Raw genomic sequence first — 26,151 nt, forward strand, 5'->3', positions numbered from 1 at the left:
AGAGAGAGAGAGAGAGAGAGAGAGAGAGACAGACAGACACACCCACTGGGCCTCACAACAGAAAGGCACAGGTGACCCTCCCTCCAATCCTGTCAGTCCCTCTGCCCTTTAAGCAAACTCTAATGCTGTGATGCATGCTTTTGGTAGAACACTGATCTAAAAGCAGCTACCTCAAGGGAAACCAATTGCAGATGTTGAAGAAATTAATACTGAATCAGTGACATGATTAAAGCCACGAGATAATTTTTAAAGTAAACTTTATATTATATATAAGATATATAATACAAAAAAATGTAATTGCCATAATGTGCTTGCTGAAAAGTACATAAAATCAGTTTTGATGAGGATTAAAATAAAAGGACATAATTTAGTAGTACAAAGTACTTTTTCAAATTTGCCATTTTCATTTAGGGCATTGGTTCTCAGCCCTGGCTGCACATTTGAGTCACCTGGGCAGCTTTAAATACTGATGCCTGACTCTATTTCCAGGGATTCTGATTTAATTGGTCTGCCAAGCAGACAAGGATTGAGAGATTAAGAAGCTCTCAGGTGATTCTATTGTGCAGATAAAGTTCAAAGCCGCTGACTCCGGAGATGGCAAAACAAACACCCTCACCCACTCATCCATGTACCCAACCGGCCAAACGAACAAAATGAAAAAAACCAAATAGGGTGTAAATACATTTTGTGCAATAGCACTATTTTTACTTACATGTGTCTGCAAAATATTTATACAAATTACAAAAGAGTACTATTTAGCTCAGGTTTCTCAAGCAAAGCCTTGTTTCTATGCTTATATTCTCACAACAAAAGAGAGTTGTGTGTAGGTGGGCAGTGCAACATCCCCTATACTTCAGGCAAATTCAGTCTTAACCGTCACAACCATTTCATTGTGGGTTTAAATTGGTAGCAAATCTCAAACAAATTTAGATCTCTAAACATTAGATGGATTTTTTTAAAGCATTAAGATATATATTATCTGCAGGGTTGCCAGAGAAAATATAGGAGTCTCAGTTAAATTTGCATGTTAGATAATCAAGAAATAATCTTTTAGTATAAGTATGTCTCAAATATTGCATGGGATGTAATTATATTAAATTATTCTTTGTTTGTCTCAACTTTAACTGGATATCTTGTAATTTACTTTGCTAAATCTAGCAACCTTAACTCTCTGTGGGTTAGGAAGAGACACGGAGAAGAGGCAATTCTCAAATATTTTTGAGATACTGGCACCCTGGCTAAAATCTATATTCTTTTTGAGATATCTGTTTGGTAATTCAAGGATATTTCAACTGGAAAAGGAAAGAAGAAGAAGATGTTGTAATGAAAGGCTGTCCTTTTTGGGGACTTTTTATGTGTATCAACAATGATTAATTAATTAAAGCCTTGAAGGCTATCAATAACCATCTTATCAGAGGCAGAGAGGCAAAGTAACCAAGGAACCAACGAGGAGATCAAATGATCAGACTCTTATATGACAAATAATGTGCTTCCAGTGTGCTGATTGAAATTATGAATCACCAAATTGTAAAGTACACAAATCCTTATATGAGAAAAGTCACTTCTAAGATCACTTAAATGGACACATCTTTTGGCTGGTCCTCAAATGCAAAATACTAATGACAGAAAAACAAATTGACCTAGAAGTTCAAGGTCTATTTCCTACAGCTATGAAGGGGGGGATTTTAAGGTAACTTAGAACATCTTTCATCATATATTTTTTTTTTCTTTTTTTGAGATGGAGTCTTGCACTGTTGCCCAGGCTGGAGTGCAGTGGCATGATCTCAGGTCATTGCAACTTCTGCCTTCCGGGTTCAAGCAATTCTCCTGCTTCAGCCTCCCAAGTAGCGGCGATTACAGGCGTGCACCACCACACCCAACTGATTTTTGTATTTTTTTTTGTAGAGATGAGGTTTCCCCATGTTGGCCAGGCTGGTCTCAAACTCCTGACCTTCGGATGATCTGCCCACCTTGGCTTCTCAAAGTGCTGGAATTACAAATGTGAGCCACGTGCCTGGCCTCATCATAGACTTTAAAATCTGAATTTATTATAACTTCCTCACTTTGTAGATAAGAAAATGGGTTCATCTACACTCACTTGGGGGTAAGAGACTTATCCAAAAATATTCGCAAAACACAAACCCTGCCTCCTTCTCAAAGTAATCTTTAATTTAAATGGCATCTCTGATACTTAAAAAATATTGCTGTGATAAATATTTATAAATAAAAAATATAACAAAGTGATAACATTTTAAACTTCAGACTAAAAGCCAAAATCAGCTGCGTGCCAATAATGAAGATTCACCATGGTTTTGTGGCAGATGCTCTGAATTGGAGGTCATGATCAGGGTAGAGCTCTGGTTCTGTACCTCAAGTGTCTGAGCTGTTCTACATTGTTACAACAGGTTCAACTAGACCAGGGATTTCTATGCCTTGCTGGCATGTCACATGTCACAATCACTTGGGGAGATTAAAACCATAATTTTCAGGCCCTCTAGAGATTTTTTTTTTTTTTTTTTTGAGACTCCATCTCACTCGTTCTGTTGCCCAGGCTGGAGTGCAGTGGCGCAATCTTGGCTCACTGCAACCTCCTCCTCCTGGGTTCAAGTGATTCTCCCGCCTCAGCTTCCTGGGTAGCTGGGATTACAGGCGCACGCCACCACAGCCAGCTAATTTTTGTATTTTTAGTAGAGACAGGGTTTCACCATGTTGGCCAGTCTGGTATCGAACTCTTGACCTCAAATGATCCGCTTGCCTTGGCCTCCCAAAGTGCTGGGATTATAGGCATGAGCCACCATGCCCGGCCTCCTCTAGAGATTCTAATTTAGTAATTATAGAATCTGTATTTTTTTAAAGCTCATGGAGTGAGACTGATGCACAACCTATTGGGAAAATAGATTGTGAGCCTCATAAAAGGAGAATTGCAATATTACTGATTTCTATACAGTGATAGGTACTTAGGGTTAAAAAATGCTTGTTTAATAAACATGGAAAAATAACTTGCCTCTCTGAGTCTTAGTTCCCTCATCTTTATTAACTTTTAATGACTTTACTGAGATATGACTGACCTACAAAAAGCTGTATATACTTAGTGTATACAACTTGATGAGTCTGGAGGAATCTATGCCATAAATATATCCATCACCTCCAAAAGTTTGCTTTTGCTCTTTATTTATTATTATTTTGTGATAAGAACACAAGATCTACCCTGTCAATACTTATTTTTTTGAGACACGGACTCACTCTGACCCAGGCTGTAGTGCAGTGGTGCCATCTTGCTCACACAACCTCCACCTCCCAGGTTCAGTCTCCCGAGTAGCTAGGACTACAGTTGTAAGCCACTATGCTAATTTTTGCATAATATTTTTTACTAGAGATGGGGTTTCACCATGTTGGGCAGGCTGGTCTCGAACTCTTGACCTCGAGTGATCCACCTGCCTTGGTCTCCCAAAGTACTGGGATTACAGGTGTGAATCACTGTGCTCAGCCTGTTAGTACATTTTTAAGTGTACAGTAGCAGGTGGTTAACTGCAGGTACCATCCTGTATAGATCTGTAGGATTTCTTCATCTTGCATAATTTTAACTTGGTTTCCTTTGACTAGTTTCTCCCCATTTTTCTCTCCTCCCAACTATACAATTCTCTGCTTCTATGTTTCCTCATCTTTAAATGCATCCAGTGACAACATTCTGGGAACAGCATTTGGGAAGTTTCAAAATGCCAATTAAAGCTCTTGGTGCTTAAACTAGCTAGAATGGATTCAGTTGTCTGAAACTAAGCCATCATCGGACAAGTAATGCTTTTCTTTAGGTTTTGAAATAGTATTTTTCTCTGTGAACTGGAAGTATCAGAAGACAGTGAGTAATGGTATCCATCTGCCTATTCAAAATAATTTATACATTTAATAAGTTAATACATATATTAACCTTTTAATCCCAAATATGTAAGCACATGCCCAAGCTTACCATATCTTTCACATGATTTCTCTATGGGCCTCAACAGAAACAACAAAAATACATTTTATTATGAATTTTTTCAACAATGCCCTGAGCAACAGGATGTAAACTTTTCTATAACGTACACAACAAATAGCAAAGGTCTCATGAATTGGAACCTAGAAAAAAACATACTGTCATGGCTTTATCAGCCTTTCCTGAAAGGAATTTGAAAAAGCTGTTTTCTATTTTTAATACTTTTGGGACTGTTAGCATAACCAGAATATATGATCTGTTTTTCCTTATTAACTGTCATTGATTAATTATAGTGGCTCAATATGTAAAAAAAAAGCAAAAGGTCCTAAGATCTATGCAAGCTGGTTTTGAATGTAGACTGTAAGCTTGGTAAGGGCAGGACTGCTATTTCTGAGCATCAAGTGCACAGCATGGCATGCAGCTACCTCCCAGACATTTATTGGCTGAATCTTAGGTGTGAGTGGCAGGGGCCAGATCAAGGTTGCCAGAGCATTTAGCCTAGTGCTGTGCCCATTCTTTCCCTCTTCTTTTATATTAAGTTCGTGCAAAAGTGATTGCAATTTTTGCTATTACTTTCAATGGTAAAAACAATATTCTCTTCCCCTTAAATTCCTCTGCTAAAGGGCTCTTACACATTAATATCCATAGAGGCAACACTATATGCAGAGCCCAGGGTTCAGAAGGACTGTGTGTGAAGGCTGGAACTGGCACTTTTTTTTTTTTTTTTTGTGACAGAGTTTCACTATCGTAGCCCAGTCTGGAGTGCAAAGGTGCCATCTTGGCTCAACGTAACCTCCGCCTCCTGGGTTCAAGCAATTCTCCTGCCTCAGCCTCCTAAGTAGCTGGAACTACAGGAACACATCACCACACTTGGCTAATGCTTGTATTTTTAGTAGCAATGGGGTTTCACCATGTTGGCTAGACTGGTCTCAAACTCCTGACCTCAGATGATCAACCCAAAGTGTTGGCATCCCAAAGTGTTGGGATTACAGGCATAACCCAACACCCTCAGCCAGAATTGGCACTTTATAGCTGTGGCACTTTATTGCAAGATATACAAGCTTTCTGTACCCCAGGTTCCTTATCTCTAAATGGCACCTGGGAGTACAGGCTGTGGAATCACATAGACCTCAATTCAAGTCCTGCTTCTGCCACTATGGTGAGACATCTGGTGAGTTACTTGATCTAAGTAGGGTGACCACAGGTCCCGGCTTCTGCCTGCTGTTCCAGAGCAATTACTGCTTCCATAAGTGTCCTAGCCTGGGTAATCATGTTCTCTTCAGATTCTTCAGCTATAACATTGAGTTAAAAATAATAATTTACTATAGGTCTATGAGAAATACATTTTTAAAATGTTTCTAGGCTGAGTATGGTGGCTCATGCCTATAATCCCAGCTCTTTGCAAGACTGAAGTGGGCAGATTGCTTGAGCCCAGCCTGGGCAACATGATGAGAACCCCAGCTCTACCAACCACCACCAAAAACAAAAACAAAAACAAAAACAGAAACAAAAATTAGCTGGGCGTGGTGGTAAACACCTGTGGCCCAGCCTCCTCAGGAAGCTGACTCGGGAAGATTGCTTAATCCCAGGAGGTCAAGGCTGCTTATGCTACTTCCAATGTTTTTGCTATTATAAATTGGGTTTTGTTTTTTGATCTGTGAGTTTATGTGTCACGATAATAAAAAACATATTTAAACAATGCTGATGCTGATGATGAGTATTGGCCAACTTACAAAGTGAGCACACAGAAACAACAAATGACTTAAAATCATATAAATGGTAGCCACTGATTTTCTTAATATGAAGCACAATAATAGTTAAAATAATTATAGTAGTTAACACTTACTAATACTGCAGTTGAAGAATGACAGCCTCCAGATGACATATCTGAGACTGATGGAGTGACAACAGCTGGGTTGGAATTTAGGTCTCATTTCAGAAAACATGTTTATATCCTATGTTGCCTTATTAATTGTATATCAGATTAATTATGTCAAAATGTTTATCTAATTTTATCTAAATTAATTATAGGCTTGCATTCTCATTCCTTATAATTTGTAATTTATAAAGCACAGTGGTCTTAACAAAATTGAAAGCAAGGCTGGAGGTCAAGGAAGGCTTTAGAGAGGATATTGAATTTGAAGTGGCTCTCAAATAATGGATAGAAGGCCAAAAGGCAGGCACATGATTTTGCACAGAGATGTGAAAAGGTAAATGTTAATAGGACATGTTCATGGAATACCAAAGGTACTGGTGGAAATCGTGCTTTGGGTGGTCACAGGAAATAAAACTGGAGAGGTTGAGTAGGATCAGATATTGAAAGTCCATGAAAGGCAGGCTGCAGGTTCCAATTTGCAGCCAAGGCTCTTGCTGTTTGACCATATCCCAGTTCTCCTCCATCCTATATAGAATGACAGCTCAAAATCACTCTGCTGTGGAGAAATTATTCCATACCACTAAATAAGTTGAATCCCTTCCAGCACTAATTTACTGTGACTCCATAAGTTAATAAATTGCAAGATGTATCTTCTAGCCAGAAACACGTGAAAGATCCTTAATGCTCACAAGATATGTCTTTAGAATTTTCTTTGAGGTAAAAATCTCAGTAATTCAAAGTGGTGCTTAGGTCTGAATGACAGATACTTTAATAGGAAAAAGTTCTTTGTTTAAGCAAAAATGAAAGGAGAATCCAATGGTTGACCAATCATCTCTTTTTCTAAAATAGTAACTTTTAGCCAAAATAGTATACACGTGATAGAATTATAAGTATTATGAAAGAACTAATAATGAAAAGCATTAGTTTTCCATCCCATTCTCCTCAACTCTATTTCCTGAAGCAACATTTTTCTTTTCTTTTCTCTCTTCTCTTTTCTTTTTTTCTTTTCTTTCCTGAGACAGGTCTCACTCTGTCACCCAGGCTGGAGTGCAGTGGCGTGATCATGGCTCCCCACAGCCTCAACCTCCTGCACTCGAGCTATTCCCTCATGATCTGCATGCTTCAGTCTCCCAAAGTATTGGAATTATAGGTATGAGCCACCATGCCTGGCTTTATTATTGTTCTTTTTAAACACTTTTCTCTGCATTCTTCTGACAGTCTTTATTTCAAGGTTATTTGAAGACTTGTTGTGTTTTATTCTTCATCTTTGCATGTCTGTCCTGGAGGGAGGTCTGAATGGGCCAGCTTAGTCCTCTATGTTGTTAGAAGACCCACCATCAACATCACCATCACCATTTTTTAGGCTAGTTAAGTGAAACAGTGGGAATGGAGAAGGAACAAATAAATCAGTAACTGGTTGTGATCAATTAGTTGAAAATACCACTGCACTTGGACTAGGAGGAATTCCCATTATTTCTATAACTATGTGAATGCTGTTCATTGCTAGCTCTATCTATAAAAGGAAATTTACTTAATATGTCTTAAAATTATTAATCTTGAGCTCACTACCTGCCCTAATTTGTATTAATTTTTTCTAAGCCTGGTGAACGTCAACCTACAATTTATTTCATTGCAATTGTGTATTAGTTCCACTCTTTCTAATTCCATATCTTCCTCCTCTTTGCTTTATACCTTCATTTTGCTGGAGCACATCCTCAGGCAACTGCTTTAGAAAAGGAACTCAGAGGTAAACAACCTGAGCCTTTGAATGTCTGAAAATGTCTTCATTTTACTCTCACACTTAATAAGTTACTCACAATAGGATTTTAAGCTCAAAATCATCTTTCCTTACAAATTTAAAAGCTTTGCTCTATTAAAATCCAGTTTCCTCATGAGAATCCTTATGTCAATCTTAAATGACTTTATTTTTCCTTTTAGAAAGTTTTAAGAATCTCTCTGTATTCTTGACTTTGGAATTTTGTAACAATTGTATCTCTGCATGTTTTTTCATTCATTTGATGGACCTTTTAACTTCACACTTTTCCTCAACTACAGGAATTTTTTTTCTTCACATTTCACTGTCAATTTCTTCCCTTTTATTTTCTTTGTTTTCTATTTCTAGAGATCCAACAGACTTACTGGATTGCTTCTCTCTGTCTCTCCTCTTTTCTAGCATGTCCTTTCTTCAAAATTTGGTTGTGTATTGCAGGAGATTTTAAAATTGTTATCATCATTATTATTTTTTAAGGCTAGTCAAGTGAAACAGTGGGAATGGTGAAGGAACAAAGAAATCAGTAACTGATTGTGATCAATTAGTTGTAATCACCACTGTACTTAGACCAGAAAGAAGTTCCATTATTAGCCTTCTAATACATTAGTTTTTAGTTATTAAAAATTTTTTTCAACATCTTTTTTGTTTATTTTCTGACTGCTCTTTCTGAATAACGTCCTGCTTTTGTTGTACAGAAACAACTCTTTAATCATGCTAAGAGTGCTCAGATTTTTAAAAGAGGCGATTTTCTTTTGCCTGAATAATCTCTCCTCTAGCAACAGTAATTGTTTATCTTGATGTTTCTTTTTCATGCTCCTTCATATGTCAGGTTATTCTTGGTTGTATAATTTCTTAATAAATTGAGGATTTCATTCATTTTTCTGGTTGTTTTGTGCCACCTTCTTCCACTGTCATGTATATAAGTGTTTCTAGGATGGGACTCTTCCCTGAACAAAATGAACATTAACAAGCTTTGTGTACCAGAGTAGGCTTTGTTGATGGCTAGTTACACTTTGGGGTGAGGAGGCAAGAGCTAGCCTTCCAGCCAGGGCCCATCCTCTTTCTAGATGCCAGAAAGAGAAAAGATTTACTCTATGGTGCCAATACTCTAGAGAAGCCCTACTTGACTATAACTAGTCCACGAAGAATTTTCATTATCTCATTGCTCATGCATGCTCTCCATTTCTGCTAACTCCATGCAGAGGGTTCTTTCTAGGGGATCACTTGCATACTAACGGTGGTCCTTTTTGTACAAATTCTTGATTCTCTTTATTTAGTAATTTGCTTCCAAGCATTTTCATATCCCAGTATCTTCAGAGTTCTTCTCCCTTTGTATATTTTATAGTCATTTAAATGGAATTCTAGGAGAGGGAGTAAGCAATTACTTATGCTTGGCTTGTCATCTTTAACATTTGACTGGTTATTATTGTCCATTTTGCAAAGTGGGTAGTTGTATGCTAAAGTCTATCAAACACATTTCATTTTATTTATTTATTTATTTTTTTGAGATAGAGTCTTGCTCTGTAGCCCAGGCTGGAGTGCAGTGGCGTGATCTCAGCTCACTGCAACCTCCACCTCCTGGCTCCTGGTCCAAGCAATTCTCCTACCTCTGCCTCCCAAGTAGCTAGGATTACAGGCACAAGCCACCATGCCCAGCTCATTTTTGTATTTTTTAGTAGAGATGGGGTTTCACCATGTTGGCCAGTCTGGTCTTGAACTCCTGACCTCGTGATCCACTCGCCTTGGCCTCCCAAAGTGCTGGGATTACAAGCATGAGCCACTGCGCCTGGCCTTCAAATACATTTTAATATAAAATATATGGATGTATGGAGAAAGTTTTGGAAGTATTTATCACAACGTGGTAAGTGGAGGTTATGTTTGATGGTAGAATTATGAGTAATTTATTCTCTTTTTGCTTATCTATATTTTCTATGATTTCCATAGTAGACACTATTGTTTTAGCGACATAAATCATAAAAGTAAGTGTTAAGTGCTGTTATAGGAATAATAGACATAATCTCAGGAAGAAGTCTGCAAATACAGGAGACCCTTGGCATTTGAGACGAAAGTGAAAGTTAGGTCCAGAGATCCCTGAGAACTGTAAGATTTGAGAACACCATTAAGTAAAAGGGGAAAAGGCCAGTTTCTAGACTGATTCAAGCTGTCAGGCTTATAATATTGTTACATGCTTCACATACAATCCTAGGAGGAAGGTACTATTTTCTTCACTACCAATTAAACATATCAGGCCCCTTCAGATTTGCTCTCCACTGATACTTGAAACTCAAACTGCTAAGCATCTACTGAAGGAATCACAAACCAATACCACCTACAAGGGGCCAGGTAATTAATGAAAATGACACAAGCGGACAAGGTGTCTGAGCCAATCTAGAAAGCAAGTGCCAAGCCCAAAGTGGTCAGCTGCTATCCAGGTTTTTGCTGAATGCTGGGTAGGGCTTCCATTTAAAACTTTTCTTTAGACGGTCTCTTCAATAAATGGTGTTGGGAAAACTGGCTATCCACATGCAGAAGAATAAAATAGGACCCTTTTCTCATACTATATGCAAAAACCAACTCAAAATGGATTAAAGACTTAAATGTTAAGACCTAAAACTGTAAAACTACTAAAAGAAAATGGGAGAAAGATCCATGATGCTGGTCTAGGCAATGATTTTCTGGATATGACTCCAAAGGCAGAGGCAACAAAAGCAAAAACAGACAAACAGGATGGCATCAAACTAAGCTTCTGCACAGCAAAGGAAACCACAAAATGAGGAGACAACTCCCAGAAGGGGAGTAAATAATTGCAAACCACGCATCTGACAAGGGCTTAATATCTAAAATATAGAAGGAAATAAAACAACATAACAAGAAAACAAATAACACAATTAAAAAATGGGGAAAGGACCAGAATAGATCTTTCTTAAAAGAAGACACAGAAATGGCCAAGAGGTACATGAAAAAACATTCAGCATTACTGGTCTATAGGGAAATGCACTTTAAAACCACAATGATATATAACCTCACCTAACTGGCCTTCATCAAAAAGATAAATGATAACAAGTGTTGGTGAGCATGTAGAGAAAAGGGAACTCCTATACATTGCTGGTGGGAGTGTATATTAGTACAGCCATTATGGAAAATGGGATGACAGTTCCTCAGAAAACTGAAAATAAAACTACCATATGATCCAACAATCCCACTTCTGGGTATATATCCAAAGGAGTGGAAATCAATGTGTCAAAGGGGTATCTCCATTCCCATGTTCATTACAGTGTTATTCACAATAGCCAAGACATGGAATCAGTTTAAGTGTCCATCCATGGATGAATGAATACAGAAAATGTGGTATATATACACAGTGAAATACGATTCAACTTTAAAAAAAAGAAAGAAATCAGGTCATTTGTGGTAATATGGATGAACCTGGAGGATATCATGGTACACAAGAAAAGCCCAGTACAGAAAGACAAATATTACATAATCTTACTTACATGTGGAATCTAAAAAACTCACAGAGGTAGAGACTAGAATTCTGTTGACCAGATGCTAGGTGAGGGGTGGGAGGGAAGCAATGGAGAATTGTTGATTAAAGGGTACAAAGTTTAAGATAGACAAGAAGAAAAGGTTTTGAGAGCTATTGCACAGCAGGGTGACTGTGTTTTGTTGGCTCTGCACATTGTTTTGTTGGGTCTGCACATCGTTTCATGAAAATCTGTATTGGTTTCCAACATTTAAAAATTGAGAAAGATTTTATTAAAATGTCATTTCAAGTTCTCCTCTAAATTGATGTTTTATATGAAGCTCTAGAATAGGCAAAGCTAATCTATGGTGACAGAAATCAGAACCATGATTTCAGCCCTTAAATGTTGGAAACAAATACAAATTCAGCCCTCTGTATACACAGGAGATTGGTGCCAGGACCCCACATGGATATCAAAATCTGCAGATGTTTAAGTCCCTAGTTGGCCCTCTCTATCTGTGCAACCTGTGGGTATAAAGGATCAACTGTATGTTTTTTAAAATAACTAAGAGTAAATTTCAAATATCTTACCATAAAAACCAGGTAAGTAAACAAGTTGATGAACATGTTGGCTTGATTTAATTATCTCCATTGTACACATATGTCAAAACATCACATTGTATCATCCATTAATGTATAAAATTATGATTTGTCAGTTAAAATATTAATTAAAAATTTAAAAAAATTTCTTTGTATTGAGTGTGTTTTTTTTCTTTTTTTTCTTTTTTCTTTTTTTTTGAGATGGGGGCATTGCTTTGTTGCCCAGGTGGGAGTGCAGTGGTGCAATCTCAGCTCACTGCAACCTCTTTCTCCCAGATTCAAGAGATTCTCCTGCCTCAGTCTCCCAAGTAGCTGGGATTACAGGTGTGTGTCACCACACCCGGCTAAGTTTTGTAATTTTAGTAGAGACAGGGCTTCACTATGTTGGCTAGACTGGTCTTGAACTCCTGACTTCAAGCAATCCACCCACCTCAGCCTCCCAAAGTGCTGGGATTACAAGCATGAGCCACCGCACCTGGCTCTATTGAGATTTCATGTACACATAGTGAACTATACCAATCAGTATATGGTTTAATGAGTTACCATGCATTTTAGACTACTAGAAATAGGATCTTTCATTATCTAGAATTTTTCCCTTGTGCTTCTACCCAGTCAATCTGGGTATGTCAGCAACTACAGTTCTGATTTCTATCACCATAGATTAGTTTTGCCTATTCTAGAACTTCATAAAGAACATCAATTTGGAAAGAGAACTTGAAACTACATTTTAATTTAAAAAAACTTTCAATTTTTAAATGTCAGAAACCAAGATAAATTTTCATGAAACAATGTGCAGACCCAACAAAACACACAGGCTAAACTCAGCTCAACAGCAACACACACAACCACTTTGTGTCTGGTCTGCAGCATAAACTAAGAACACATTTTGCATAAGTTTATTACAATTTCTTTCATGACTATTGGTTTTTATTCTTTAGCAACTAGCAGCACATTTCTTAGAACAGGAATGGCAGGCTTATCCTCAGGGCAACAAGGAGAAAGGAAAACCGAAGCCCTCTCTGCAGCCAGCCTGGGGGAAAGGAAGTGCAAGGGGAGGAATGGGAAGAGGCTAATTTGGAGAGAAAAGGAAAGCCGGACGGGCTATCCAGGAGGTATAACAAGGAAGAAAGAGAACACAGGCTGCTGCTGTTTCAACTAAGCAGTAAGAAGCCTCATCTTCATATCACCTTACAAGTATCCCACTGAAAAGGGACCCTGTATGATCTTTAGCACCCTCTCCAACTCTTGTCCCTTGCTCCTTTCCTTGCTGGGGTCATTTTCTTTGCCTTCCCACCTTGTCGCTCTGCTCTAGCCACATGGACTTCCTTGCTGTTTGTTGTAGTTGTTGATGGCTTGTTTGAGACAGAGTGTCGCTCTGTTGGCCAGGCTGGAGTGCAGTGGTGCAATCACAGTTCATTGCAACATCTGCTTCCCAGGTTCAAGTGATTCTGGTGCCTCAGCCTCCCAAGGAGATGGGATTACAAGCATGCACAAGCATGCCCAGCTAATTTTTGGGTTTTTAGTAGAGATGAGATTTCACCATGTTGGTCAGGCTGGTCTTGAACTCCTGGCCTCAAGCAATCTGCCCACATCAGCCTCCTGAAATGCTGGGATTATAGATGTAAGCCACCGTGCTTGGCTTCCTTGCTGTTTTACGAACATGTCAAGCACATGTCTGTCTCAGGGCCTTTGCACTGGCCAGGATGCTCTATTCCCAGACAGCCCCATAACTTCCTCCTTCACCACCTTCCGGTCTATGTTCTGTATCACTTTCTCAGGGGAAGCTTTTTCTGACCACCTTCTTTTAAAAATTTCAGCTAACACCTCTACCACTTTCTTTCTAGCTGTATTTTTCCCCACAGCACTTACCACCATCTAACCTATATGATGGTTTACTTCTTTATTTTCTGTCTTCCCTCACTTCTTCGTAAGAATGTAAGCTACATGAAGTCAGGGGCATGGGGGAACTCTTTAGATATTTGTTGAATAAATAAGTGACTCAAGGAAGGAAGAAAGGAACGAATAAAGCAAGAAAGGAGGCAGTGAAAACCCTTGCTACCTTTGAGATTGTTGTTAAAACTGTTTAATAAACTGGGACTGGCTAAGAAATTTTATCATTTCTAATTATTTTGCAAAATTGCATTGCTTCTGGGAAGTAAAAATTTAAAAAGCAAACTAATGATAATCCTAAGGACCAGCACAACCCTGACTATTCTTATTACCTTAAGAAACCAGATGTGGGAGGATACATTGTTATTTATAAACACGTAAATGGGCCTTTGAGTTTAGTAATAATTAAGTTTCCAGTAGAGTTGAAGTTAAGATGACAAGTCCACCTTTTCCTGATATATTTCTTTCTCCTTTAATTCATTTTAAGAAGTAGGTCAGGAATAAATTATGAAATAACAAAACAGTATGTGCCCAATACTACTAAATCTTGGGGAACAGCGATCAGCAATGAACATATACAATGACTCCAATCCCATAATTTTCTTTTGTTTGTTTTTTACTGACAATGACTACAACCAGCTCTAGGCGGCTGAAGAAGTAGGGGTTGAGCTGGTTTTGTAGGTCTGCATGGGATTTTTGACATCAGGTAAAGGCCACTCCTCTGAGACATAGAGGTAAAGAACTTTACCGCCAGTAGCTTTCCACGCTAGGAAAAAAATAGGCTCCAACCTAAGCTGTGATTTAGAATTAAGTCAGGTCCTATGATTGGTCAATGCAGGATTAGACCAAGTGTGTCCAGGCTGCCAATTTGCCCCTGGAGATGGCACTGCATGCGCTGTATATGGAAAGCTGCAGGGAACTTGTGGGAATCCAGGGCCACAAGCCCATATTTGTCAGCACGGAGCAGGTGGGACATTGTGATCTGCCTGCATTTTAGCAAGCTTGAGAATAAGCTTATAGCAGAGATAAGACTCATAAAGAAAGAAAAGACAGAAGTTAAGTGTAGTTCCTGGTAACCCATATGCCTGTTACCCTTGTTCAGTTTTTCATCCTTAATGCCTTTCCATTTTCGGTCAACTCATGACTATCTCTTTCTTACTGATCTGATAGTCACATATACACACTGTTTTTCTTTGTCTTTGAGGTATTTTGGGATAGGAAAGATAGAAGGAAAAAAAAAGGGTAGGGTAAACAAATAGTTTTCATGGATTACAATTTAGTAAGTTTTAACTCTAAATTTCAGAATTTTCCAAGTGTAAAAGTCTACAGAATTTACAAGTAATGTCAACACGATTAGGTCCCAAGAAATAATTAAGGTAAACAACGTGCTCTTTTTCTCCTCCCCAGTTCTGGTAACTCAATCGTCTTCAACTACTTGAGAAGGTGTGAGGATCATTTTTTATCTCAGTTTGGACACGGAAGCTCACATTTCAGTTACGATTAAGGTGATCATCCTTATCCCTTGCTGACACCTTTCTTCCCACCTCAACAAGTCACAGATCACTTCAAGGAGAAAATTTCAAGAGGCCATTAAACTCTGGCATAGATACCCAGAGCAGAGATGTTATCGTCTCTGGGGACCTTTAGGAACAGCTGATTATCCTGGATAGGCAGAGTTACACTTAATTCAGGCTATCAAAAACTACTGGGTGCTGCAAAGTCAGCAAAGCATTGTGGGAATACCAAAAAGGTGAGCAGGCACAGCAGCTCCCCCTGAATAATCTGAAAGGGCTTGATCTGGACGGCTTCTGAGAAAGGAAATTTAGGTTTGGTTTCCACTGAGTAGGCACAATACTGGGCCAGGCTATGTTTAACAGGGACTTTGTGGGGCTGCTTTCCATCCTAAGATGACACAACCTTAGAATCAGTTCTTAGCAATCACTTAACCCAGTGATTCTCAGTCCTGACTGGACGTTAGTATTTGCTGGGGGGACTTAAAAAAAAAAAAAGATGCCTGGGCCTATGCCAGTCCATTATCTTCTCCTCACCTTCACTTTTTCTTTTTTTTAAGACAAAGTCTTGCTCTGTTGCCCAGGCTGGAGTGCAGTGGCACAACGCAATCTCGGCTCACTGCAACCTCTGCCTTCTGGGTTTAAGCTATTCTCCTGCCTCAGCCTCCTGAGTAGCTGATATTACAGGCATGCGCCACCAAGCTGGCTAATTTTTGTATTTTTAGTAGAGACAGCGTTTTGCACGTTAGCTATGCTGGTCTCGAACTCCTGGCCTCAAATGATCTGCCCACCTTGGCCTCCCAAAGTGCTGAGATTACATGCAGGAGTCAGAGCCTGGTCAACACTTTCACTCTTGAAAACAACTGTATTCTGGAGGACTATGGTGGAGGGGATAGGTCTTTTTCAGAATCTAGGGAACACTCAGGACTTTATCCTCAGAATAAATCCGATTTATTAATAATTAATCAGAATCCCTGTTGGATATTTTTTTCCCTAAACTCCCAGGCAATGCAAATGAGATGGAATTACACATTAGTAGCTGAGAACCTCTGGTCCCATATAACCCCCTCATTTTATACATAGAAAAATTAAGTTCCAAAGAAGCTAACTGATATCTGAACCTGCCCAAGATCACATACCTGGTTAGTGGCAGAGCTTGGCTTAAAACCATGATCTCCATCAATATACAAATCCAATAAGCATCTATCAAGGACATTCTAGGGTTGTTGGCCCACCAAGTTGCCTCTCAAGAATACAGTAAGTCAAAGCTGGTTGATAGCTAAGGATATCCTAGGCTAATCTTGATTCAAGTTAAAAGGTAAGAGTACGGTATGACGGCTCTGGCCTTCTCTCTTATACTTTTCTTCCAAATAGTGGTATGTGATTCAGACCTCTGGAAATTTTGAGGAATCCTTTGATCTGGGTAAAATCCATCACTACCTCTGACCCGCTCTCCTATTTACTAGTTCCAGGGGGCCCTCCACTTACCCAGATGCAATGTGCAGCACAAAAGTCAGGACAGGGGACAGGACCTGGGGGCTCCAGTGCAGTTCACTGCAACCTCGGTCACTGGGGCCGAGACCTGGAGAAGGGAGAGCTCGCTCCTTGGCCCTACATATAGAAGAAGAAAAGGAAGTTAATTCAGCAGTTACTGTTTTGTTTTTTGAAAGAAGCTATATCCAAAATATTTCTTAACGCTGTCCTTTCATCCCTAATACCAACCCCCGCCCTTCCAAGGCACAGCTACTGCTATCACAGTGGCTTACATGGGATAGGCTAATTACATATGATTACATCTTCTTCCTAAGTAAGGGTGAACTGCTAGGGTGTGAGAAAAGATATAGTTCAATTTTTGAACTCAACCATTCCCATATGTAGCAATCCATGAATACAAGTTTGCATATGAGAAATTGTGTCCTGAATGGGGCATCATCAGTAGTAGAAGCAAATCCTCGTAAAGCACTTGCTTTGAAAAGAGCAAGAAAAATAGATAAATGAGAGACTCACAATGTTCAAGATAAGAGTTGATCTTGATTAATTAAAAACTTAATTGGGCTAATATGTCTTTAGTCTTTTACAAATAATACAATTGTTACTTCCCATTTACAGAATACTTGAGGGGTCATGTGTTTATTCCATTTGAAAGTAAATTAAGGCATATCCACTCAGTTTGTGAATTTACCCACATCTTGCTTCACTTCCCTTTCATCTACCTACACTCTGATTCACTGGCCCATTCTGAAGCAAGCTCTCATAACCTGGGCACTAGGAATCCTCTGAAAGGTGTACAACATTTTCGATGGGTGTGCTTTTTTTTTTTTTTCTGGGGATAAAGTCCCTAGTGTTCCCAGATTTTGAAAGAGACCTGTCTCTTCCCTCATAGTCCTCTAGAGTAGCTTTCAAGGGTGAAGGTGGGGAGAAGATAATGATGTTGATCATTGTTGGTACCTACAATAAAGCATTTTATGAAGTTGGTCCTGGAACTAGCCTTCAAAAGAAGGATTAAAAGAGTTCATGAAATTTGATCTGTCCTCCAAAAGATAAAATATACTTTGAGAGGCACAAAATGATTAAATTTATCCATGCTGTGTCTTCTTTTGTGTAAGATTTCACTAGTTTGAAACCAAAAGAAAGGAAATCATCATCTCATTTTTCTTGTTGATTTTAACTTTATTAACTCAATGGTAATGAGAACACCTGGGACTATGGACGTTCTTCCTATTTATCATGATTTCCCTAGCAAACTCTTTCACTTGGGTTACTAAAATGCAGACTACCTGCAACGGTAGAAAAATTAAGATATCAGGGGCACACGTGTTATTTAGAATGCGATGAAAACTCAACTGATTTTGATTGTCAATTAAATAGGCCGTGCACACCTGCATCTACACCTCACAAGTCAATCCATTGATCATTAGAAACGTCCTCAGTCTTCAATTCTTCAGTTCTTAGCAAAGCACCTCTACACCAAAGGCACTGAAATACTTGTTGGATTGAGTCAATTCTTCTGGTTTCACTCATAAATTAATGAGGAACGTGTAACTCTGTATAGTTTCAGAGTAAAGAGAGAGAGAAAAAAGAAATGCTACATAACAGAATTGGGGCTTCGGGTGTTACCTAATAGACTAGAAAGCTTTCCAACAGTGCACTTAAGATATGAGCCATAGCAACCTTACCTGGGAACTCTTTACCCTAAGTTTCTTTCTAATGCAAATTAGTTTGAATTTCTCTCTCCTCCTTCCTGTCCCCTACCCGAAAGTCTCCTGATACAAAGCAATACTACAGTTATTAGAAGGAATGCCTGGCAAAAATACATTTTAAATTTAATTTTCAAAAAGGTTGATACTTCCTAATGCATACTCCGAATTCCGCTGCATTTCTATGTTGTAAATTCCTAAACTTTAGGTAATACATTTTTATATCTAGTGCACATTGTTCAGTTTTCAGACAGGAAAAATGTAAATCACATTATGTCCCCGCAAAAGGTTGCTTTTTGTTGTTGTTCTAACAGCCTCCATGAATGCTGCTTAAATTCTAGATTCCACAGTACTCATCGAAGCTAGGAAAAGAATCTTGCCCACCCCACAGCGTATCTGACTGAGGCTTTCTTCACAGCTAGCAGATCAGATCCTTGCTGCTGTTTCTTCTGTAGGTCTCTGAGCTCACTGAGAACGTCCAGCACGCCTTCCCGGCGGGGCCTGGCCCAGGTGCACACTGGATGAGGCCGTCAACTAAGTCAACTGGTTCCCGATCAACTAAATCTTTCCCCAAAATAAATATTGCCGCGAGCTTCCCTAGTCCAGCGTGTCAGAGCCTCTAAGATGGCAGAGCACCTGCCGGGTTCTCCCGACAGGGGGCCAGTACCAATTTTTAAGGCTGTCAAGCTCTGAGCAGTCCCTTCGTGATCGAAGTCGGGGGCCGGGGGTTCGAGCCTCGCCCAGCGCTGAGCGGAGCGCCCGGTCTCTGGACCACAGCCCCGCTCCCTGGGAGCTCCGGGCGACCAAAGCGGGGCACGGGAGGAGGCAGGGCCGGTCTCCGGAGAGAGGCCCAGAGGCATGACCGAGGGCATGGTTTTGTGTAATGCGATTTGGGTATCAACAGGCCAGACCCAAAGAGTCGGGTGCTGGCCACCGCAGGGCCATAAGAGGGTGTTTCGGAAGCAGAGCCAGGGCACGCGGGAAAAGAGGGAAACCAAACGGGAAACGGCAAAGGGCTGGATAAGCAGCGAGGGGACCCGAGGAGGCAAACGTGAAGTGAACACGGCGTGTGGAGCTGCAGAGGGCGAGGGGACGAGGGTGCAAAGGAAAGCGCTTCGTGAGACTGTCTACTTCCCTGCGCAGAGGCCGGCACAGTGCCGGCAGGTCGGCGCTGTCGCCCGCTCGTTTAGCCCGGGAGAGAAAGGAGAGGCGGTGACAGCCAGAACCCCTGCTCGGGTGGTCCCGCGGCCCTCAGCCCAGCCCCCTCCCGAGGGACCGCGACCCCCGGCCCGGCGGCCGCCCTTGTGCACTCACCGGCCCCGGCTGCCCTGGGCGGAGCCGCCCCGCCGCGCTCCCCAGCCGCTGCCGCCTCCACGCGCGCTGTCTGCAGGTGCGGCTCTCGGAGGACTAGGACGCGCCGCGGGCACAGCCGGCCGCACCCCGGGCCTCCGGGTAACCCGAGCCCGCCCCGCCCCGCCAGGGCCAGGCCCCGCCGCCACCCTCTGCGCTGGGACGCCGGGGCTCAGGCATCCTTAGCCCCAGGGGTCTCTTCCCAAACACCTAGAACTTTCCAGAGTGTGCTTGGGATTAAACACTTTGGTCGTCCAGCCCCGCACGTGTACTCAGAAGACACAGACTTCCTTCCCCTACGGCCCAGGAGTTTCTTCGGGTGGCATTCTTGTCGCCCTGAGGTGGAACGTCAGTAGAGGTTCGAGGCTGAAGCAAGCACAATAAACAAGGGATAGCGTTCAAGTGGAAAACATTACGAAACAAAAAAATTGACTTATGTTTTCAATTACAATTATTATAGAGACTCGGATTTGCACAGGAACATTCGAAAACAGGAAATCCTGAAGACAATGTGATTTTTTTAAATTTCAAAAAGCTTTGATGAACTGCCTTCAGTTAACACTTTATTTGCAAATATTGACTACTTATTGCACAACAAGGCAATGCATATGGATTCTTTTCCGGGGATTTAAGTTAGAATTTACAAAAATTTTTTTGTTTCTTATTACATAGAATAACGTAACATGTTTCCCCAAGGTGGGAGATCACACACACACACACACACACACACACGATAGGAAATAGCTTGTTTTGTTAATAACAATTGGGATACAAGAGGGCACCACAGCCAGAGTGCCGAGATCAAGAGGGTGAGGGATAGAAAATGATTTCAAATAGCACTGCCCTCTGGCTTTATATCTTAGCAAGGATTATAGTTGGTTCATTAAGAGCATCTTTTTTTGCTTTGTGAATTTCTGCGCATGCACACTGTAGTGACACATTCTGCCAAGGAGACTCTCCCGACTCCAGAAACGAGCCCAGGCCTTCGGCTTGGAGAGCTGGTGCTGTTCTTCATCCGAGAGGAAGGGCTGGAGATTCCCTCTGTACTCCACACGAGGGCGCTTTCTTCAAGGGCACGAGACCACTCTGCGTCCCGATTTGAGGAAACCAAATTTGCTTTTCTCCACGCTTTTAAACATCTCTAAACAAATCTTAAAAGGATGCGTTATTAAGGAGGAGTTGAGCTCCTGGGACATGTATTTCTGGTGCCCTTCATTTCCCACTTGGCCTTTACCGTCCTGTGAAATTATTTTGTCATATACATGTCTGTAGCCCAGTTCCTCCTACTCTATAATGTACATAGGAATCACCTGCGGATCCCGTTAAAAATGCAGATTCTGATTCAGTAGGTCTGGGATGGGGTCTGAGATATGCATGTCTAACAGGCCCCTAGGTGACCCTGATAGGCTGCTGGAGGACCAAACTTTGAGTAGCAACACTGTAGACAGATGATAAACTGTTTTTGCAGGTAGCACCAGGAACTGAATATACTATCACAACAATAGTAATGTTGCTAACACCTGTTCAGTGTTTACATGTAGTAGGCACTGTTCTGAGCACTTTACATGTATTTACTTGTGTAGATATTGCTATTATTTCTAGTTTAGAGATGAGTTTACTTTTAATATGCATCTTCCCCACTCCCTACCCCCTTCCCATCCTTGCTGGCTTAATTTCATTTCTTTGGTATTAGAATATTAGGGAGAGCATCAGGAAGAACAGCTAGTGGATGCTGGGCTTAATACCTAGGTGATGGGTTGACCTGTGCAGCAAACCACTGGCACACATTTATCTATGGAATAAATCTGCACATCCTGCACATGTACTCTATAATTTAAAATAAAAGCTGATGAAAGAAAAAGAAAGTTAAAAAAAGCATGTTAAAAAGATTTAAAAAGCTATACTCAGAGAATTGTCTTCCCTCCTTTATTCCACCCATTCTACCCAATCCTGTGTGAGTAAACAGCTTCATGATTTCTCATCTATTCTTCTTGTGTTTTTGTAAAGCCACGCAGATTTTTTTAAAAAATCTATTTATTATTGTTTCCTTTCCTCTCCTCTCCTTTTTTGAGACAAAAGTCTCTCTCTGTCACCCAGGTTGGAGTGCCGTGGCACAATTATGGCTCACTGAAGCCTCCAATTCCTGGGCTCAAGCAGTCCTTCCTCCTCAGCCTCCTAAAGTGTTAGGATTACAGGTATGAGCTACTGTGCCTGGCCTCCCCTTCTTTCTTACAGAAAAGGTGGCATTCTTCAAATGCTCTTTCACACGTAGCTCTTTCTACTTACCAGTATCTTTGGAAATCACTCCACATTACCTCACAGAGATCTTCCTCCTTTTTTAATTTTATTAACAGCTACACAGTAGTATGTTGCATGTATGTACCATAGTGTGTTCAAATACTCTTCTATGTTTGGATAGTTATGTAGTATACAATATTTTGTGGTTACAAATAATGCTGCAATTAATAACTTTGAGCATGCACCTTTTCACACTTTTGGAAATGTATCTTTAGGATAAATTCCTAGAAGTAGGATCAAGTGTTTGCTGGGTCAAAAGGTAAATGCATGTGTAGTTTTCTTAGCTATTTCCATAATCCTCTCCTCAGGACTTATGTCATTTTGCATTCCTACCAGCAAGGTATGAGAAGGCCTATGTTTCACAGCCTTTCCAAGCTTATATTGCAAAGCTTTTGAATTTTGCGTTTGATGGGTTAGAAGGAGTATCTCAGTGGGGCTTCTTTTATACCTCTGTTATAATGAGTGATATTAAACAACTTTTTTATGTTGAAGGACCATTTTTTATGTTGATTTTCCTTAATTATTCATATCTTTCACTCATTTTTCTATATAATTTTTGGTCTATTTTTACCTTTGATTTAAAAAATCTTTGTATATTAGGAATATTAGCTCCTTATCTGTGATATATGTTACAAATATACTCTCTCAATTTCTCATTTGTATTTTGTCTTGGAAGCATTGTTTTTGCTGATAGAACTGTACTTATTTTTGAAGACACACATATATATTTTTACTTAATTCTTATAAAAGTTTCATGACTAGCTATTATTTCTCTCAGATTACACACAGACAGGCTAATATTAACTGACTTGCCCAAGCATGTAAAGCTAATAAGTAGCATAGTATAAATTTTCTTTGTAAATACTTATGGATATATTTATTATTTTAATAACTGTTAATTTTTCAAATACCATGTGGCAGACATTGAGACTGTACTGGTCAATTGCTTGCATGGAATTTACAGCTTAACAGAGGAGGAGAGACCAGAGTTTGGTCATTCACACTAATAAGACTGTAACTACCAACTTGGATAGATGCTCTAAAGGCAAATCCAGAAGTATGAGCACATTTAAATGAGAAAACCCAAACCAGATCAGGAAGGGGTGGGGTGTCAAACATTAGGAGTCAATTAGATAAAGGGGTGGAGGTAGGGTGTGGAGGAGCCAGCACCTACAAACGCCTGTAGGTGCAAGTGACATGGCACATTGGAAAAACAGAAATGAGCCCAAAGAGGGCCGGGTGTGTGGAGCACAAAGGGTAGAGTGGCATAAGATAAAGCTGGAGAGGAAGGCAGGGCCAGATCAGCTCAGCCCTGGCAGGTCATATTAAGAATTTTGGTTTTTGTCCTAAGAGTAATGTGAACTTTTTTTTTTTTTTTTTTTTTTTGAGACTGAGTCTTATCTCTAGCATCTTTATTTAGTAGTGTCTACTAACAACTTCCCCTAGTGGCAATTTTCCTCTTCATTTTAAAAACTTTTATATTATTATTTTTTTTGAGACAGAGTCTGACTCCATCAACCAGGCTGGAGTGCAGTGGTGCCATCTTGGCTCACTGCAAACTCTTGCCTTCCAGGTTCAAGTGAATTCTCCTGCCTCAGCTTCCTGAGTAGCTGGGATTACAGATGCCTACCACCACGCCTAATTTTTGTACTTTTAGTAGAGATGGGGTTTCACCATGTTGGCCAGGCTGACCTCAAACTCCTGACCTCAGGTGATTTGCCCACCTCAGCCTCCTAAAGTGTTGGGATTATAGTCATGAGTCGCTGTGTAGGGTCAATGTGAAGTCTTTGAAGAGGTTGAGCAGGGAATGACATGATCGCATTTGTGTTTTGAAAAGATCCACTGCATCACTGATTGCAAAATGGATCAGAAAGGACCAGAATAGATGCAGCCGGGGACCAAACGCTGGCTATTGTAGTAATCATTATCAATAAGTAGACTGAGAAAATACAAACAGAACAGTAGGCAGGAAAATGGAAGAAGGAAAAGGCAAGGCCATCACTAGATGTTATGAGAATTAGAAAGTTGTGCCTCCTCCAGGGAAACCAAATTTTGAAAAGGGTTTTTTATGTTTATCCTGCTTGAAGTTTGCAAAACTTTTTGGATCTGTAGATTTATAGGTCCTTTCAAATTCAAAAACTTCTAGTTATTAGCTCTTCAAATAAATAATAGGGAGTTCATCAGGTATGTAAAGTTACCTATTTTATATGTATATTGAACGGCTTCTTTGATTCTTTGGTTTTTCCTTTATCTTTTTGAGACAGGGTCTCACTCTCACCCAGGCTGGAGAGCAGTGGCATAATCTTGGCTCACTGCAACCTTCACTTCCTGGATTCAAGCAATTCTCATGCCTCAGCTTCCCTAGTAGCTGGGACTACAGATACCCATCACCATGCCCAGCTATTTTTTTTTTTTTTTTTCGGTAGAGACAGGGTTGCACCAGGTTGGCCAGGCTAGTCTTTAACTCCTGACCTCAAGTGATCTTCCCGCTTTGGCTTCCCAGACATCTTTGGTTTCTAATCCATCGTTTCTTGATGAAGTCTGGCAGTTCCAGATAACATTTATGATATTCATCAATTTTTCAATATTTATAAAATTGTAACATTGTGATTTCTTTTCTCATTTTAAATATTCACTTTTGTACCTAATTTTGTATTTCTTCTTTTGAAGTCCTTTTTTCTTAGAGATTCTACCAAATTGTGTTAGTTTCAAGCCCCCAGAACCTGGATCTGCCCCAAGCAGCATGGGAGGTAATAATGACTTCGGGTGAGAGTGTCACCCAAGGAATAGTGTAACCAACACATTGTTTATCTCTGGCTTAGACAGCTCCTCCATATCTCTTTCAGCTGAGGATCAGGTCTGTTTTCTTGGTTTTAGAAGCTTGCCTACCAGGGTAGCATGAGCAGTGCAGGGCAGATGTGCCATCAGAGGTAAACTATCAAATGCTGAGCATTTGTGTGCAGTGAGTTTGAAACCGATCTAGTGGACTAACCTGTAGGTCAAAGCCTCACAGGAAGCTGGGCCCTGGAACTTGTGTCATGGGGCTAGCAACTCAGTGTCTGATCCATCCAAATGGTAGACTTCAGTTGCCATGGCAATTGACAAAGCTATTTTGCTAAAATACTTACCTCAGTTACCTAAATACCCAAAGTCTCTCCATTAGAAACTCATTCTTTTGGATCTTGAAATAGTTCTGGAAGTTTAACACTACTTACTAAAATACAAATCCTGTAGGGCAAGTTATGTTATTATGCAATTGTTAATCATATTAACAAGTTTTGTGAGATATGTAAATGCCTACCACCATAAGTAAATGCCTGCCCTTTCTCTCTCCAATATGATAGTTGGTTAGTCGGTAGGACTGGGGATGAAGGCTGGTTTTCATGGTGTGGGAATTTGAACAGATTTCTGGTTACATGAGGGTGTGTACTAGTACGTTTTCACACTGCTGATAAAGACATACCTGAGACTGGGCAATTTACAAAAGAAAGTGATTTATTGGACTTACAGTTCCACGTGGCTGGGGAGGCCTCACAATCATGGTGGAGGGGGAAAGGCACGTCTCGCATGTTGGCAGACAAGAGAGTTTGTGCAGGGAAAATCCCCTTTTAAAACCATCAAATCTCGAGGGACATATTCACTATCATGAGAATGGCATGGGAAAGACCTGCCCCCATGATTCAATTACCTCCCACTGGGTCCTTCCCACAACATGAGGGAACTGTGGGAGCTATAATTCAAGATGAGATTTGGGTGGGGGCACAACCAAACCATATCAGGGTGTGTCTTAGGGAGAGATGCCAAAAGAGAGCTTTCCTTCTCTGCTGTTTCATCAAGCTTCACACATAGAAGGTGCTAGAAAATAAGTATTCTGTTACAGTTAGGAAATTTAGAGGCAGAGCAAAGAACCAGCTTGAAATCACTGAAAGTATCAATATGAAAGAAATTATATGAACTAATAGTGATTGAGTTTCTTCTTTAGCCTTTAAGGGAGCTGTTTAGTTTCTGTTAAGGTGATTGTAGAGGTGCTAAAAAAATGTCTGACTGGTCTCATTATGTCTGCTTTCTATGGTTGGTAACATTAAGGGGCTATTGTAATAACTTTGATGTAAGTTAGTTTACTGTTTCTAGGTTTATGACACATTTTTTCTTCTACTTTTCTACCATGTGAATTTATATTATTAATTTTGTATCAATCTTATTTTTTAATGTATGCATTTTAATG

General features: G+C 40.2%; 1 protein-coding gene across 1 annotated transcript in view; it reads right to left on the reverse strand.

Annotated features, from left to right (window-relative positions):
• The window catches only part of SLC26A5 (solute carrier family 26 member 5), a 78,261-nt gene extending 58,591 nt beyond the window's left edge, over nucleotides 1–19,670 (reverse strand). Inside the window, exons 1-2 of the mRNA XM_017523061.2 lie at nucleotides 19,593–19,670; nucleotides 16,570–16,692 (exon numbers count right to left, since the gene is read on the reverse strand). The gene's annotated coding sequence lies outside the window, so the exon portion shown is untranslated. The remainder of the gene's footprint in view (nucleotides 1–16,569; nucleotides 16,693–19,592) is intronic.
• Nucleotides 19,671–26,151: the final 6,481 nt, after the last annotated feature.

The sequence above is a fragment of the Cebus imitator genome, unplaced genomic scaffold (genome assembly GCF_001604975.1).
Source record: "Cebus imitator isolate Cc_AM_T3 unplaced genomic scaffold, Cebus_imitator-1.0 Scaffold26, whole genome shotgun sequence".
NCBI lineage: Eukaryota > Metazoa > Chordata > Mammalia > Primates > Cebidae > Cebus > Cebus imitator.